The following is an 18297-nucleotide window of genomic DNA, read 5'->3' on the forward strand; positions in this document are numbered from 1 at the left end:
CAAATCATCGAAAACTCATTTCATCAAAAACTCATAACATCGAAACTCAATTAATTGAAAATTACAAAGCAACTAGAAATAACATCCTGCAGAGTTTTTATTACAGTGGGGGGAAAAGGCAATTTCTTAACCCCACTGTAGTGCAACAATGGAGTTGGTATATTTAATTTTTGGGAGGGTGCAGGGGGGCTTGCCCCCCTGCATAAATGTAGTAAACATTGTCTGGGATGTTATTTCTAGTTGCTTTGTAGTTTTCAATGATTTGAGATTCAATGTTATGAGTTTTCGATAAAATGAGCTTTCGATGATTTGGTCTCGATATTTTGAAATTTGATGAAAGGAGATTTTGACGTTATGAAGTGAAACTATATGTATATACATATATTATATTATATATATATATATATATATATATATATATATATATATATATATATATATATATATATATACATACATACATCTACATAGATAAATACATTTCTCCTAGTGTAGAATGACTGTGCTGCTTGATATGTTTGAGAAAACATCAAGTTTATTTATATCTGAAATGGCTTAGTGGTAAATCTCTTTGGCTATAGTGTGCAGGGTCCTAAGCTTGAGAATTACAAGGGCTGATTATTTTCTTGTTGAGCAGAACAGGGGCTTTTGGAGACAGAGTATTTAACGCACTTTAAAGTAGCTGTAAGCGGGTTTGTGTGGGTTTGTGCAGAGCTAAGCAATGCTTATGGGAGCTCAGCTTTGCTTACGCCTACTTACGGCCGCTTATGGCTGCTTAAACCCGCGCTAGTTTCAAATAAAGAAAAGAAAAAAGGGAGATAGGAAAGTGGTGAAATTGGGGCAACCAGGGGTCAAACAAGAGGAGAAACAGGTAGGGATGTGCAGGACGGGGGTAAGAAAGGACCATAGCTCTTCATTTCTTTGGCAGCAACAGCTGGTTTCAATGTTGGCAATTTAGAACTTGGAGCCTCACAGCCTACAGTGAGGTGAGTGGGCATCATACAATATGGATGATTGGTAGGGGTAGATTGTGTGATGGGTGCATGTCTCTGCACGAAATGCAGAGCTATGTATGGGACATGTTTTTTTTTTGTGGGACAGATGCCTTTTTTTAAGGTAAGAGTGGGATGTTAAGGAAGGATTATAGGTAAGTGTGATAAGGGACGTTTGATAGGTGAGGTTGCATTTGCAGACAAACAAGACAGCAGGCAGGGGCAGTGTATGACACATGGGGGGTAAACACCTTGACGGGGAGGGTAGTTGGGAATCCGAGGCTCATGGGCCCCCCAGATGGTAGTAGTAGCACTGATGTCCCCAGCTGATGCCAGTCACCACTACTCCTTCACAGCCCTGAAAGTGTCTGTGCTGGGGGGTAGGCTGGAGAGGTTGGATGCCCCTCTAGCTGCAGCAGCCTACCCTCCACCTGATGCATGCTGATAATCCAGCTCTGCCTGGAGGACACTGTGCACCATGCCACAGACCTCATCCCTGGTGACAACATCCTCACAGCGCCCACTTGCAGGGGGAGGTGAGCCCCATCCCCTGCAGGAGTTCCACCTGGGGGTGGTGCAGGACCAGCAGATGAGTGAGGTCTGGGTTGTGTCCCAGATGTGCTGGGACCCAGTGCCTCAGCCAGGTGGGATGGGAGAGCTGGATCCACTGGGATCTGCCTTCCCATATATGCTATGGTGTGGAACTTAACAATGAATATTGGTTAGTCATGTGCAACACATTACAACATTAATCAAAATAGCATGCATGGATATTCCCATTTACCCAAAATAGTGCAACTATAACTGTGCCATAGCAAATAGAACCCATGCATATAGGGAATGGCATTCAGGGTTTCAACAGCATGCCAGTTTATGGTATGTCAGACAGGCAATAAAATGATTATTCAATAGGGAATATTAGTATGCACACAGTTTAAACAATGATAAACCAAATGGAACAATGGTGCCAACAATAGAGGTTTGTTTAGGAGCATACCCATGTTGGATTCATTGTGATGGTTGGATCAGTTGAATGGTGGGGGATTCAACTGACAACTGCTATCAAGTATATTTTTCAGTACACTACTATTCACCACTCTACATTCTGACTACACTTACACTCTATCTGGGCCATGCAGCTGCTGCAGCACACTAACAGCTGTAGATATCAACAGAGCAATTGTACCCTTATTTTAGTTATACACATTAGACCTGTTTCTATACCAATTTCTTTACCTGTGGGTCCTGTGCAGATGAACTGTGTGTAAATTACATTGTTGTTTCTACATATATTTCAGATTCACATATTAGTTGTGGGTCCTGGAGTGTGTGTTGTGCCTGTCACATACATCTACTGTGACATCCTCTGTGTGGAGGATTCTTGGAACTGGGGAAACTATCCATAACAGTGTGACACTTGAGGGGCTTGTCTAGGCCAGACTGCAGAGTGTGGATGTCTATCTTGCATCTATTTGTAGGACTGGGGCTGATCAACACAGCAATTGTACACCTTCCTTTCATAGTTATGCACATCATACTAATATTTCTATTCAGATTTCTTTACCTGTGTGTCCTGTATTTGAAAACATATGTATTGCAACACATTACTTTTTCTCTTCAGATTGCAGTTTACAACTGTAGAACCAGACTGAGATGTTAGTGGCGTGTGTGTGTGCAAAATTGAATGACAGGTCTAGTCCTTATCAGATGGCTACTGGGGAGGTGTTTTGTCTTGCTTGTGACATTTCTATCTAGTACACATTTTTGTACACAGTACTTTTATTATGACATGTTGCATTATTTGTTTTCCATTTTCAGTACAAAGTCTGCATACACAATAGACATTGGTGTCACTGTTTGTGAAACATGTGCACATTAGCTGGATTGCACATTTGACTGTTTTACAACTACATACTGCAATTTAGATTCCAGAGTACACAGCGTAAGTTTTAACTCTGCACCTGTTAGCCTTATACATTTTTCAGTACATTCACAGCTACTTACAGCTGAAATTGAAAGGTTAGCACAAGACAATGCAGGCAGGCAAATAAGTAAAACACATTCTGATAGAAATATATACAGTTGCTTTTTTTCAGTTATTTCACATGCCCATTCTAAAGTATGCAGACAAGTAGTGCTAACTCAGTTCACCTCAGTTAATACATTCTGCAAAACATACACATTTCTATATTTCAGGTACAAGTGAGATGACACACACCACTGTTTTGGGATCACCTTTATTAATTTTGACATACATATCTGTGTGCAATTCAGAAATCCACAATTACTATTCCTGCATGATCTGCATAGGGAATGCTTTTCATTTTTAAGTGTTACAGCAGCCCTGACATGGCAGTTTCTTGGCAGGTTCGCTCAGACACACTCATACATATTCTAATATTCCTCTCCGGCATATTGTATCCTGTTTGCTACTGATATCTGTATTACACAGCAGATGAGAATTCCTCATCGTAATGCTGGCAGCCTGACAGGCATTTACTCCTGACTTTTACAGCACAGTTATATATACATGCAGTGTTACCATTGCTATCATTTTGATTGTTTTACTGCTAATATTAGGGGATATTCTGTACTCACCATACTGCTGATGCAGCTGGGCCAGTCGCTGTGCATGAGCCTCAAAATTCTGGGACCTCTCTGCAGCAGCTGTATGGGGAGACATCACACATTAATCACACCTGCACAGTCACAAGTTGAACTTTTTCCATACTTAGATATACATAAGACTGCATACTTACAGACAGGTGGGATTTCCTGCGCTCAGGCTTTTTGGATCCACTAGTCCAAGAGTGCACCCCTCCTCCTCTTCAGGTCATTATGGTGGTGAAGTACCTGCTCACCAGTCTGGGGTATGCTAATGGCACTGGTGAGATTGCGTGCAAGCTTGTCCCAGGCCTCTGCTTTGTACTGCGAACCCTGGTACTGGCCCTGCAGCAGCCTGCCATGATGGTTATTTACTAGGAGCCCAACCATGACCCTGGAGTTCTGGATGCCCCAACGTTGCGCTCGGAAGTGAACACCTTCACTGACACCAGATATTTTGGTCCTGATGTGAGCAATCCCAAATGGTTCTGGCTGTATTCCTGCCAGTGCAGTTGAAATAGGGCAGTTTTCCCACACTTTTTATTGATTGGCCAGTTTTAATATGCTAAACTATGCTTAGCTCCATGCAAATCCATGTAGCAATGCTTACACCAGCTAAGCACAGCTGAAAGCCAGTAAGCAATGCTTACACTAGCAAAGCATTGCTTGAATCTATTTTTTCATTAAATTTATAAAGTTTTTTTTACAGTTATATTTTACATATTCCCACCCATACTGTGCTATACATGAGCCATATGATTGATATCTATCATTCAATTTCCTTAAAAGTTTTTAAATAAATTGGCAGAGGGAGTATTCATACTCACCATGTTCTACATGCTAAACCATGATAGTATGACTATGCTACAGCCACTTGATGACATTTTGTATCACAGTAGCACTTGTCTATCTTTTTCAGGATTTCAGCCAGGCTAAGCATAGTGACGCACCATGCAAACAAGCTGCACACTGTTTAAATTTTCAATTTGATGAAAAAAATAATTTTTTTGAATTTTTATTGCTTTCCTCTTGCCCTACTGCTTCCATGCATGTAGGGCAAGAGCGTATACATTCGGTGGTGTGCACTCGATGGCTGCTGCCTTCTAGGTGTTTGTGTTTTTTTTTTGTTTGTTTTTTTTCAGTGTCCACAGACACTGAAATATTAGCTACTTACATTTCAGTGTCTGCAGATACTGGTTTAGTATATAATATTAGAGACAGGCTCTAATATTATATACATTGGCACTCATCTATGTCACAAAGTGCTATATGGCACTTTCTGAGCAAAGGGGGCAATTTACATGTGCAGGCACTGCTGACACATGCCCGCTGCACTTATTCCTGGCTCGTGTCCATTTAGATTAAATAGCAGTATGCCTTCAAGCATATGCAAGGCACGCTGCTATTCTAAATGGACAAGAACCACTCTGTGCAAGAATAGTCTTATTCTTGCATGGAGTTTCGTGAATCCTGGGGTATGTGTCACATTAAATAGTGCTATTGCCTGTATAATAATAAAACTTACTGTCATATAGTCTCTTGATAAATTATAATTCCTAATCCGCTATGTATTCATTGTTACAGAACAAATGTGTAGCATTTTGATTGTGTATTGCAGTCAGAAATCAGCTAATGAGATAAACTTAAATATTAATAATTTATTGTACAATGATTCCAACAATATGCTTTCAAATTCATGTCCAGTTTTTTTATAGCATGTATAACTAAACATGTTATATAACAACACTAATAATAATAAACAGAAAAAAAGATAACACAAATGTAAAATTATACTACTATTAAAAACAAAGATAAGACCCAACAAAAGTGAAAATATAATGGATAAAACAATGAGTTGAAAATATAAGTTAACAGTAGAGCATACCTGTCAACCACCTAGTGCAAGAAATCTGGACAAAGCCCAAAAAAAAATGGGGGGAAAGGCTCAAAAATAGGGACATATTTTAAATATTGCTATTATAAACTTAAAAAGTTGCTAGAATAACAGGGTTTGTTTTAACATACATTTTCTGAAGGATTGGACGCTTGAAATTCAAATGTACGTTATTATTTAGTGACTTCAGTCTTCAGATCATTCCAGTGACTTGCCAGAAAAAAAACATCTTTTATGAGGAACAAACCAACCAGACTGCCCATACATGTCAAGCAGAGCTCCTCCTTCGCCCTCTTCAAAAGGAACCTTGACGATTGGATGGGAGATAGGAAATTCATCCCGGGGATCATGTCAGTCACCCTGCTAGACAGGGGTCCAGGGAAGTAAATATTGTAGAAAGAAATATACAGGGAATTGTTATGGCTAGGCTTGTATATGCCCAAGGGCTGATCGCCTAGTACCAACCTATGAACCTAAAAGTATAAGGCAAAAATCTGGACATTCTACGAAAATCTGTACAGTTGAGAGGTATGCAGATAGAGTAGAATAAAGAAAGTAAAACATCAGTTATCATTGCTGATTCACCATTACAATACTATAACTGAATGTTACGATTATGAAAAGGCAAGTGCAGCACTCAACATAAATGATACAAAATTTTAAGAAACATACAGGAGGTGTAAAATGAAAATAAGCTCTGCAGAAAGAAACCTAGGAATGTCTGCTTAAATAACTTTGCTCTCATAAACATGGAAACCAAGTCAGTCAAATGAATTCTCACAAAGCTGGTCATTAAAGGAATTGACTGACATTCATCTGTGTACTGTGGTATTCGGTAAGCTTAATGCCACAATGCATTTTCTCATTTTTGTTATTTATGTTTTTGGACAGTATTTTAGTAAAAAGTTTTGCAAACCCTTTATTAAAACTTAGCCCAAATAAGTTTTAATGTATCATACTGTTATATCACCTTAGGAATAGAATGATCTGCATCTGTAGACTTCAATGGATTCATCTCTGTGCATGCATGGTGGTGTGTCCATTGAAGTTTATGGATGCACCTTCTATTTCCTTTCCTTACACTGATGCCACTGAGGTTAAAGTTCACTGCTTACACTCAGTGATATCAGCAAATTGAAAATAATGGTTTAAAATCATTTCCATTTTTTTGTTTTTGATTGAATGAAAATACTGCTCAGCGGTTTATGTACCACATGCCATAGTTTAGAAGAAAATGTAAGTTACTGAACATGTTCAATTGACTTTAAGTAAACAAATTAAGATGTATCTTAACTGGCATCTTCTAATGAAATGATACCTCCAAGGACAACCTGAAAGTCTGAAAATGAAACCATAGTCAGCTCTTTTAAATGTCACAGTATTTGACAACAGTTTGACCTGACAGCCATCAAATGAACATTTTTCAAAGTTATCCAGCCGAGAAAAGAAAGACAAACAAGTTCACCATTTTATTCCATTATGTGATACTGCAAGAGCTAATAAAGGATATTTAAAAATGGTGTATACATTGTTATCTGCACTGTGCAAGAACACAAGAAATGCTATGTTACTGACATGTACATTATATCACCAACACACTCTAAATCAGTTGCATGAAATGGCATACAAAAATGCTAACAATGAATGATAAATAAATTCACATGCTGCATATATATATATATATATATATATATATATATATATATATATATATATATATATATATATATATATATATATATATATACATATATAGTGTGTGTGTGTGTGTGTGTGTGTGTGTGTGTGTGTGTGTGTGTGTGTGTGTGTGTGTGTGTGAGAGAGAGAGAGTGCAAACTAACCTATATTGATGAAAGCCAGTAACAGACAAATACTGAATAATTAAATACCACTGCAATAATCTAAATGTTATAAATAATATTCTCAATCACTTTAGATCTCTTACACTTACTAAAAATACAGAACTACATTTAATATTTATCCTTTGGGATACTGTAACATAACAAGCAGGACTTTTATAGATCCCCAAATCCATACAAAATCTTTCCCATTCACATTAGTACTAAAATAATGCAATAAAATATGTCTGCAACATTCATTTCAGTCAACTTATTTTCTATTTTCAGTTCTTTATATTCCTTTATTATTCAAATATGAAAGACCCCTCTTTCTGTTTTGGTGTCTAGCACCACTCTGCTCAAACATGCTACTCCCTACCAAACTTTCATTCTGACCCACCCCAACACCATTGCATTTGTGTACTTATAGCTATTCCTACTAAAATTCATCACCATCTATCATCAATTAGCATTAAACATTATCAGTGTCAGCACCCACTAACATGTTTTACACTTAACTATCCCATGAACTAATTCTCCATCACACACCTATAGCTCCCACTCCAACACCATGCACCTCCATCTTACCGAATGTCACTACTAATCCTACTGCAAACATTGCTACTTTCTGCCACATAATATCATTACCAAAAATGTAATCATGACAATCAACCAGAAGCATGATCCTCACTATATACCCATGAACATAAAAACTGAAAATAACTAACTTCAAAAATTACAACACCTAAAAATTACAAAACAACAAATACAAAGACATAAAATTTACTTTTAGTGTTCCCCATCTCGATGTTTGCATCATAAAAAATATGTAATTATATACTAAATCAAAATACACATTACCTTCAGACTCATATCACTTTACTTTTATATTTCTGTTAAGATTTACACCCAAACCTTGGGTCACTCAGTTGTCACATCCCTCACCAAATCATCCAAAATCAGTTATCTCAATGCCTATGCCCTCAGGTCTCTAACAAATGCAAATATTCATAGTGTCTCCAATTAAGTAGTAGAACTACAAGTATGGGTCTCCTCACACAAACTAGATATTATATCCCTTACTGAAACCTGGTTAAAATTTTCCATTAAAGATGACGAATGTCTCACGGGATAATTGGCTAGGCTTAAAATGGCTTGCATACTAATCTATGAACCTATGAACCTATGTCTCCCACCAGGCTACAATATTATCAGCTCTGACAGAATAAACATAAAGGGAACAGCTATGAATTATGCTAACAGATTATAATTCTATATCTACCCTCATATAGTGATGAACATTGAGAAAGATGAAATTGTGCTTACCTTACAGAAGCTTAACTCAAAGAAGTCAGTGCGTGGAATTGCAATCTTGATCCTATTAAATACCAGGCCCTCCATAACTGAGGATATACTATCATGAAACTCAAAATCACTCAAGAAACAATCTTATTTAGTGATTTTAACTATAACTCGACTACTCAACATGAGGGGTCTAATGCCACCAATATATTTAACTTTACTCAACTCATAACTTCCCCTAGCAGATTCAATAAAAAAGCTAATAGGAATACTGTCCTTGATTGGATATTAAGTAATATCCCTAATATGTTAACAGCTATAGGTTCATTTTCAAAACTCCTTAAGCATTCAAAATCTGATATATGCCATCTGTAAAATGCACCCACAGTGATAAAAACATTTCATATCCTAGTTCAAAGCCTCACAGATTTCACTTTAAACCTTCTTTATGTCTACACTTAGGCAAATTTACTGGATTTCCCTTAAAAACCTTTAACTCCAGATCAAGCAGACAAAAACTGTAATCTTTCCTTTATATTAGTTTTCTAGATTCATGAACAAAAAAAATGTCAGATGTATTCCAATATTTTAGCTTACCAGAAGCACCAAAGAGCCAATGGTAGAAAGACATAAAGCATGGAAATAATGGTATAAACTCAAAACTGAAACCTCCTACCAGACATATAGGCAAGTCAGAAATCTCTACAAGAAACTCGTCAAAATTGACAACATTTATTTTTTTTCACCCAAATCCAAGATAATAACGTTTCTAACCCAAAAGACTACTTGGTAACCATTAATAAAATTCTGAAACCTGGAAAACTACACAGCTAAATCTCCTACCAAATGAAATAAAGTAAAACATTGATCAACTATTCAACTCTCACTTCTTACAAGTAACATCTGTAGCACGAAATAGTCTAACAGATGACCAATTAGATACCCTTCATTTTATTCAGAATAATAACTAAACTGTTTTATTTTACACCAGTCCCAACTAAAATAATAAAAAAAACCTGCTGTATCACTACTGAAACCTGCAACATTACCCACTGCCTAACTTCCTGCTGCATACTTAAAATCTGCCACAAGTGCCATAGCTTTTACTGCATCTTGATATTAACCATCAGGTCTGTACCAGAATTATATGTACCCAAACTACAGAAAAAACATACATTATTCCACTGCATACAGGAGGAAAAATCAGTGGAATTATCCAAATACTGAACAACAGCCATACTGTCTCCCTTCCCAAAATCCTGGGAAGATGTATACATCCCAACTGCTAAAGTATTTCCTAGATAACAGCTTACTAACTCCCACCCAAAAAGGTTTTTGTCTTTTTCATAGCACTACCACAAATCATGTCTCCTGCCTCAACATAATAAATCATCTTATGGAGAAAAGTAAACTAGTCTCTTCCATATTCCTGGATCTAGCAAAAACATTTGATACAGTCTGCTGTACTAGACTACACTGGCATAATGGTTAAGGTATTAAACTTATAAACATAAGGTTCAGAGTTTGAGTCTGACACAGGTTTTTGGCTAGGTTTAAAATGGCCCTTAAGAGCAAGTAGCCTAGTATTCACCTACGAACTACAAATATTGGTCTCTCTTGGTCTATCCACCTTTAGCCTAACATGGCTTAAAATCTATCTCCTAGATAGGACACAGTTGTGTAAAATAACAAACATGCTTTTGCTTATACAAATCCATAACCATTGGTGGTGCTCAATCCTGGGTCCTCACCTCCTCAGTACTTTTTATAAACAACTTCCATACTGCAGTAGGACAAAACTTCCTTTTAAGTATGCAGGCAACTCTACTCTAAACTGCTCAGCTCCTTGCATGCCAATACTGCAAACTATAACACCATAATCCTTCTCTTCCATTAACTCTTTTCTGAACCAAGTAGTAGGGCCATACCCATATGCCACAGTACCACCTATTAACCTAATGGAAGTTCTTAACTTTATCATTGATACTTAGTAAAACTGAAATTGACTCTGATGAATATAGTCATATATATGATCCATCTGTTTTCTATTTGTTGTTTATTTATTGATTTAATTACTTATATATTAATATTTGTGTCATGTATATGATATTTAATATTTACTTTTTTGCTTTGTTTTATATTGTATTGTATTGTTTGGTTTGTTGGATGCATAATGATCCTCCCATCAGCTAAGGAGGTCCTGTTTTCACCTTTTTAAGACACTGCAATGATAATGGCAATGTTCACCCATTATGATGATGATTATTATTATTATTATTATTATTATTATCATCAGTAGCATTATAACACACAGTCAACAGATACATTGAAACATGATACAGAAAAATCTTTAAAAACTGAGTAAAACACACAAAAGGAAAGTAGAAGCACGCTGACACAATAAACGGCACGGACATTTTAATAAACGTAAGCGCTTTCAGCTAAGCAAATGCCCAGCCTTCATCAGACAAAAACCAGTTAACACAGCTTGGTTTTTATACATAAAACCTACATCTATAAGTGGCTAAACAGCCAATCACATTACTAAATTGATACAGGATATTCCTATCTCTTTTAATTAGATAGAACAACTTCTTACAACAAATACTGTTGGTAACCTTAAAAAATCTGAAGACCTAAAATACTAATAAAAACAAAGATACAACACAGGGGGCTCAGATGCAAAAGTTTACTAGTGTACACCAGGAGGCAAAAAAACATACAAGTACGGAGTTTTGTCTGACATGATGCAGGAAGTACAGAATATCTTATAGTATTTCATTCAGGTTTTGCCCACCTTACTGACGTGGTTAGTCACAGGGCATCTACATTACTTTTACTAACAGTATTCTATTCATAAGGATTGCTGATGTTATATTTTTAAAAAAGCTTTCCCTTGGGAATAATACAGCCTTGCAAAGTACCTGGTCAGTTATAATGTCTTTTTGTAAATGTTACTCCTTCAAGGTTTCAGGCCTGCTCGAATACAATAGTTGGTTCAGTCTTGTAATACACTTCTTTGTTCTTCTTGCAACATTTTCTCAGCAGCTGTGTCTTATCTTGATAACATTCACAAGGCCAATTGTCCCAGAGGAAGGAGAATAAGATTTTCAATGCTTTATACATTTAATTTCCTGACCCAGCAGATAATCATTAGTGAAAAACATAAGCTTGCTGAGCTGGCTACTGCCAGGGTCAGAGTTCAAATACACTGCAGTCCCAAAGCTTCAAGCAATTACATGTAAAATCATTCTTATTGCTATATTGTTAATAGAATAAAATGCATTATATACTATTTGCTTTTTAAACTAGCACTTTATATATGTTCAAATACATATTTTTCTAACACGTTCCTCCCTTTTAATACTTTTATTCTATTCTGAAATATAAACAATGTCATTTCTTCCCCTGGCCTTCTCCTTTAAGGACTTTCAACCAGGTAAGTCATTTAGTTTATACTTCGGAAAGAATTTCATCTGAAATTAATTTTTCTAACTCGATGTCTTGGTACAAAGTTTCAGTTACAGATACATCAATAAAATCTTTGATTAATCTTTTCATGCAGGGAATCCACAACAACACATGCTCCTAATAGGAGACCAACACAAATAGCAATCAGATGTTCATTAGGATGGAACCCCACCCCCAAACAGATTCTGGAAAAAGTCCATCAGTGGGTTTGGGCCTGGTTCAGTCATGGCGATACCTGTGTATTACCTCTAGGTGGTCATTAATTTCATGTCGATTGTCTGGTATAAATGCACAGCATTCTTCTTTGATAAGCGCATGTACCACCTCTCCGCTAGGGTGAAGTCAAGAGCCATTCGATTTTGTAGCACAACAGTTCTCATTGCATTCAGTTCATCAGTCACTAGTTCGAGAGCAGAAAAAGTTGCATTACTCATTACTTCGAGAAGTTTGACAGCTTTCTCAGCTCCCAGATCGATTTGACTGCTCCATATGCTGGAAGTATTCCAGCCCAGGATATAACACTGTCACTCAAGTCCATATGAGTCAATTTTTCTTTATCTTTTACGGAATGATGGTCTTTCCAACCAGCTTCGATTTTTTCCCACCGGATTCACAGGTTTTCCGATTGGACCTTCAGGTTTTCGGGCTACATCTCTCACATTTCGTATCTTACCTAGAGGTAATTCTGCAGTATGTCTTATGGCCGGAACCAGATAACCCAAAAACAACTGCGGACCAATTCTCAGGTAACCATTTTATGCCTTTTTCCCACAAACAAAATAACAGTTTTATACTTTTGTACTGATGCAGGTTAATTCTGAATGAAACATTTTCTTGTCTATAACAGACAGTTGTTTATGCAAAACGAGATTTCTCTGCACATCACTTAATGTTGTTTTCATTAAACTCAAATATGAATCATAATTTGTGTTACAAACAGTGCCTTTATCTTTAGCTTTAATATAGCATGTGTAAGAAATGGTTATATTACAGTTACTCCAACCCACTTGAAGTGTATCATTCTTGTAAAAACATACAATTCCCTTCTGTGTAATAGGCAAATACAATGCAATTTTGTCTTGTGATCTCACAGATCCTGTATCAAAAAGTAAATTCTCCCAAGTCTCATTTATCCCCAAGGGGACAGCGAACATTAACAGTCCTCCATATGCTGATGGTATAGCAGTACAAACCCAGCTTGTCTATCCACCTTTAGCCTAACATGGCTTAAAATCTATCTCCTAGATAGGACACAGTTGTGTAAAATAACAAACATGCTTTTGCTTATACAAATCCATAACCATTGGTGGTGCTCACCTGGGCTCCCTCTCAGTACTTTTTATAAACAACTTCCATACTGCAGTAGGACAAAACTTCCTTTTAAGTATGCAGGCAACTCTACTCTAAACTGCTCAGCTCCTTGCATGCCAATACTGCAAACTATAACACCATAATCCTTCTCTTCCATTAACTCTTTTCTGAACCAAGTAGTAGGGCCATACCCATATGCCACAGTACCACCTATTAACCTAATGGAAGTTCTTAACTTTATCATTGATACTTAAAACTGAAATTGACTCTGATGAATATAGTCATATATATGATCCATCTGTTTTCTATTTGTTGTTTATTTATTGATTTAATTACTTATATATTAATATTTGTGTCATGTATATGATATTTAATATTTACTTTTTTGCTTTGTTTTATATTGTATTGTATTGTTTGGTTTGTTGGATGCATAATGATCCTCCCATCAGCTAAGGAGGTCCTGTTTTCACCTTTTTAAGACACTGCAATGATAATGGCAATGTTCACCCATTATGATGATGATTATTATTATTATTATTATTATTATCATCAGTAGCATAAAAGTCAACAGATACATTGAAACATGATACAGAAATCTTTAAAACTGAGTAAAACACACAAAAGGAAAGTAGAAGCACGCTGACACAACGGACATTTAATAAACGCTTTCAGCTAATGCCAGCCTTCATCAGACAAAAACCAGTTAACACAGCTTGGTTTTTATACATAAAACCTACATCTATAAGTGGCTAAACAGCCAATCACATTACTAAATTGATACAGGATATTCCTATCTCTTTTAATTAGATAGAACAACTTCTTACAAGCCTATATTAATCATCTGTTGAGTCACTACTCCACTAAACAACTTGATGAGTGCCTTATTTATAAACAAATATTAAAAAGCCCATTTTTTAAAACACCCAATAACCATAACTGAAGACATAACAATATCAATTAAATTGCCTAAGGCTTTTACCAGTCCTAAATCTAAAATATTATGAAAGTGGAAATCTCACTTTCTTAAAATAATTATTACCCCCATTTACACACTGGATAAATTATTAACCCCTAATACTTATCCAAGGAGACCTTTAAGCTTAACAACACACTTAATGGGGACATAGTCGTTCAAACTTGGAAGCAAATGTGCACATGTTCTAATCTGCCATAATACTTCTTGCTCTTCTAAATGTAGCTGCCAGGGCCCTCCCCTTATGTCATTTTTGATGTGATGTACTACACTGGAAGTGAAATAGTGGTCAGGGAATTCTAACACATGCCTGGCAAGTGCATTTGTGAGGTCCTTCCTATCTATATACGTGCTCGATTTTCTTTATTTTTCTCTCCGTTCTGCCAATATAGAAGGAAGGACATTTTTCACATAGAGCCACATATATCACGTCACAATTGTAATTACCCTTAATGAAATAGTTTTACTGTTGATATACACTTTGTTACCAACATGGATGAACTTACATTGAGGCACATACCACATATTCCTACAATTTTATTTTGAATTTAGATTTAACCGTAGCCATTTCAACTAGATTTTTAAGATTAACACCTACTGTATGTAAATTCTGGTGTCCCAAGAACCTTAACCAGAGCCCTATCCTCAAGTATGATATTCCAGTTTTTAGCCACTATTTCTCTGACAGCTTTACAGTCCAGACTGAAAGTGAACAAAAGTTGATTCTAGAATGCGGTGGAATCCTCTTAGAGGTGTCCTTACCCAATCTACTCATTAAGCCACCCACCAACAGTGGAGTAAAGTGGCCATTAGCCCTTTAACCTGTACTTCATCCTCATCTTTTGAGGCTATCAGGATAGCCTCCCGCCAGAAAAATTTATTCTGATTTCTGGTATAAATGCCCATTCTTTTTGATAAGCGTGACCAACTAGGGTGAAGTCAAGAGCCATTCGATTTTGTAGCACAACAGTTCTCATTGCATTCAGTTCATCAGTCACTAGTTCAGAGCAGAAAAGTTGCATTACTCATTACTTGAGAAGTTTGACAGCTTTCTCACTCTCAGATCGATTTGACTGCTCCATATGCTGGAAGTATTCCAGCCCAGGATATAACACTGTCACTCAAGTCCATATGAGTCAATTTTTCTTTATCTTTTACGGAATGATGGTCTTTCCAACCAGCTTCGATTTTTCCCACTGGGTTCACAGGTTTTCCGATTGGACCTTCAGGTTTTCGGGCTACATCTCTCACATTTCGTATCTTACCTAGAGGTAATTCTGCAGTATGTCTTATGGCCGGAACCAGATAACCCAGAAAACAACTGCCGGACCAATTCTCAGGTAGCCATTTCTATGCCTTTTTCCCACAAACAAAATAACAGTTTTATACTTTTGTACTGATGCAGGTTAATTCTGAATGAAACATTTTCTTGTCTATAACAGACAGTTGTTTATGCAAAACGAGATTTCTCTGCACATCACTTAATGTTGTTTTCATTAAACTCAAATATGAATCATAATTTGTGTTACAAACAGTGCCTTTATCTTTAGCTTTAATATAGCATGTGTAAGAAATGGTTATATTACAGTTACTCCAACCCACTTGAAGTGTATCATTCTTGTAAAAACATACAATTCCCTTCTGTGTAATAGGCAAATACAATGCAATTTTGTCTTGTGATCTCACAGATCCTGTATCAAAAAGTAAATTCTCCCAAGTCTCATTTATCCCCAAGGGGACAGCGGACATTAACAGTCCTCCATATGCTGTTGGTATAGCAGTACAAACCCAGCAATTTGAAATGTTCATAGTCTCTACATATACACGCTTCATAGCTAGGTATGTGTTAAAGTTTGGATGCCAGTCTATAGACAGTTCATCACGCCTCACTTTCACTTGTGTGGTTACATGTAGGAAAAACCACAACAAAAGGAAGGTCATCACAATCATAGTCAATAAATGCATAGTCAACAAGATGATTAAACAACATCTTTGGGGTTGATCTGTATTTTTACTCTTTGCTCTTGGCCATCCTGCCTTTGTTGTGTATCAGTCCAAAAGTTTATCAAGTTGAAAATTCTTTACCGGTTTACAGTGTCAGATGGACCCAGGACGACCTCTCAGCAACTTTGACTGCAGTAGGCGTTGCCAACAGTACCTGGTACGGTCCTTCCCACTTTGGACTCACCAATTCTTCCTCTTCGTAACCTTCAACCACACCCAGGTCCCAGTCAGCACTGCTTCTAGCGGTCTGGTCTGTCTTTATCTGAAAAGAGTTAACTGCAAAACAGTTTTATTTGTTAACAGTTCCTCATATAGCTAGCTAATGAACTGTCAGCCTCTAGTTCTGCAGGCATGAGATCTTTCCACTGTGGCACATAATATGCCCTTCCAAATATCACTACTCCACTAAACAACTTGATGAGTGCCTTATTTAAAAACAAATATTAAAAAACACATTTTTTAAAACACACAATAACCATAACTGAAGACATAACAATATCAATTAAATTGCCTAAGGCTTTTACCAATCCTAAATCTAAAATATTATGAAAGTGGAAATCTCACTTTCTTACAACTAATAATTATTACCCCCCCCCCCCCATTTACACACTGGATAAATTATTAACCACTAATGCTTATCTAAGGAGAGCTTTAAGCTTAAGAATACACTTAATGGAGACATAGTCATTCAAACCTGGAAGCAAATGTGCACATGTTCTAATCTGCCATAATACTTCTTGCTCTTCTAAATGTAGCTGCCAGGGCCCTCCCCTTATGTCATTTTTGATGTGATGTACTACACTGAAAGTGAAACAGTGGTCAGGGAATTCTAACACATGCCTGGCAAGTGCATTTGTGAGGTCCTTCCTATCTATAGCATACAGGTGCTCGTAAATTGTTTTCTTTATTTTTCTCTCCATTTTGCCAATATAGAAGGAAGGACATTTTTCACATAGAGCCACATATATCACGCCATTGGTGTCACAATTGTAATTACCCTTAATGAAATAGTTTTTACTGTTGATATACACTTTGTTACCAACATGGATGAACTTACATTGAGGGCACATACCACATTTACGCATTCCTACAATTTTATTTTGAATTTTAGATTTAACCGTAGCCATTTCAACTAGATTTTTAAGATTAACACCCCTACTGTATGTAAATTCTGGACGTGTCCCAAGAACCTTAACCAGAGCCCTATCCTCAAGTATGATATTCCAGTTTTTAGCCACTATTTCTCTGACAGCTTTACAGTCCAGACTGAAAGTGAACAAAAAGTTGATTCTAGAATGTACGGTGGAATCCCTCTTAGAGGTGTCCTTACCCAATCTACTCATTAAGCCACCCACCAACAGTGGAGTAAAGTGGCCATTAGCCCTTTTAACCTGTACTTCATCCGTCATCTCTTTTATGAGGCTATCAGGATAGCCTCGAGCCAGAAACATTTTACTGATTTTGTTACATTCCATCAGAAAGTCATTATCATCTGAAATCATTCTAGCAGCTCTGACAAGTTGCCCTTTAACTACACTCCTTTTTTGATGAAAGGGGTGACAACTAGAAAAATGCAAATAGCTGTTAGAATGGGTTGGCTTTCTGTAAATTAAAGATTTAAACTTGTTGTTGATTTTATCCTTACAGATTTTTACATCTAAAAAACTCATTTCATCCACTCCAATAGTGTACGTGAATTCTAAGAAGTTGGTCATTCCAGAAATATTGTCTATAAATTATGGAATAAGGTTTTGCGGACCCTTCCAGATAAAACACATGTCATCTTGTTATCTAGTGTACCAAGTGACATGTTGTTGATACAGTTCACTATTGAACAAATAATTGCATTTCCAAAAAACATCACACTGTTAGCAAAACTGCACCCACAGGGAGATCCCATGGCAATCC

Source organism: Protopterus annectens, chromosome 10.part0 (genome assembly GCF_019279795.1).
Source record: "Protopterus annectens isolate FY-2018-M chromosome 10.part0, PAN1.0, whole genome shotgun sequence".
NCBI classification, from domain to species: domain Eukaryota; kingdom Metazoa; phylum Chordata; order Ceratodontiformes; family Protopteridae; genus Protopterus; species Protopterus annectens.